Source organism: Mus pahari, chromosome 8, assembly GCF_900095145.1.
Source record: "Mus pahari chromosome 8, PAHARI_EIJ_v1.1, whole genome shotgun sequence".
Lineage (NCBI taxonomy): Eukaryota > Metazoa > Chordata > Mammalia > Rodentia > Muridae > Mus > Mus pahari.
This window is the reverse complement of record NC_034597.1, coordinates 90,402,414-90,404,042: the sequence shown is the minus strand read 5'-3', so window position 1 is coordinate 90,404,042 and position 1,629 is coordinate 90,402,414. Positions and strand designations below refer to the sequence as shown.

Genomic DNA, 1,629 nt, shown 5'->3' with positions numbered 1-1,629 from the left:
AAAAAAAAAAAAAAAAAAAAAAAAAAAAAAAAAAAAAAAAAAAAAAAAAAACAAAGAAAAAAGGAATCACCAACTCCAGATCCATGGCTGCTCAAGGGCCAAAGCCAACACCAGGCAAAGAACAGAGCAGACAACCCTCACACACGGGAGAGGAGTTCTTTTAAATTTAGTGTGCTTGTCTAAATGAGGAAAAAACATACTACATGTGCTCCATCCCTACAGCACGCAAGCACTGGACCCCTTCTTCCTTACCTCCTGAGGCGATGACGGCACACCATGCACCGTGCACCTTGTAATACTTGTACAGCATTCTAACTGCTGTGCCGCTACTAACTAGGTGCACCTTTAAGAATAATATTGTGGTTTGTGGATGGGGTGGTTTGAATTTTCTGCTTTGGTTTGGGTTTTTTTTTTTTTTTTCACCATTGTCAATAGTGTGTGTCCTTGTCTTTATCTTTGTATGCTTACTTATTTAACAGAATCCAGAAGATAGCACCCTGGTCAAGGAATTATACTTGGTTTAATTTACCATGAAAAAAATATGATTGAAGCTGTTGGAAAAGAGAATTCATATTTTCTTATGCATTGCCAGCACCAGTTTAGATCAATGTCTTAATGCTGTACAAACTTCAGACGCCGGAGGACATACTGCCGTTTGACAGTGGTGTTGATTTTTATATATTTACCGGTTTTGTTTCTGTTTCCCATGAACGATCTACTCACACAGCTTGCGTAGTCTAGCTACAGACACAGAGACAGACAGATGTAAATACAGACAGAGAGGAAGTTACTGGGATTGCCTTGTGGGTTTTCAATGAGTATTTGTATATCCAGACAATTTAGTTCTGTATCTGAAACGTGTTACAAGTCAGTATCCATAGCTTAGCTGATAGAACAGCGACGGAGTAACTGCAGGGTGGTTGGCCAGGACAGGCCTCTCAAAATGCCCATCCTCACTCCAATTCATAGCTACACAGTTACCATCTAAAAAGTTACAAAATTATGTTTTCACACTTTTTTTGTGAACCCAGTTATCATGTTCCAACCTAGCTATTAATCTCATTATGGACATAAGTAGGTTTCATTCTCTTCATGTTTAATATGCAAGAGTCAAAAGTGTATTCAATTATCTCTATCCCATTTCAAAACCCAACATTTGGATTTAGAACCTCTTCATGAGGAGATCTGGTCCAGCTGGTTTCTCTGCCCCAACCAGTTTCTTCACAGAGAAAAACAGAGTAACTGTGTCTACTTCAAAACATTGTTGTCAGTTTAAATGAGACAGTTTAGACACAACAACTCATTATGACACACAAAATAGCACTCAATGACCTCCCGCCACCCCCAGTATGTCTGTCTCTGTCTCTCTGTCTCTGTCTCTCTGTGTGTCTCTCTCTCTCTGTCTCTCTCTCTGTGTCTCTCTCTGTGTCTCTCTCTGTGTCTCTCTCTGTGTCTCTCTCTGTGTCTCTCTCTCTGTGTCTCTCTCTCTCTGTTTCTCTCTGTGTGTCTCTCTGTTTCTCTCTCTGTCTCTGTGTGTGTGTCTCTCTCTGTGTGTCTCTCTCTGTGTGTCTCTCTCTGTGTGTCTCTCTCTGTGTGTCTCTCTCTGTGTGTCTCTCTCTGTGTGTCTCT

The 1,629-nt window shown here is 40.6% G+C and overlaps 1 protein-coding gene across 20 annotated transcripts in view; it reads right to left on the bottom strand.

Moving 5' to 3' along the window:
* Lmo7 (LIM domain 7) overlaps positions 1-1,629 on the bottom strand; it is a 202,100-nt gene that overhangs the window by 7,226 nt on the left and 193,245 nt on the right. The window lies entirely within an intron of this gene.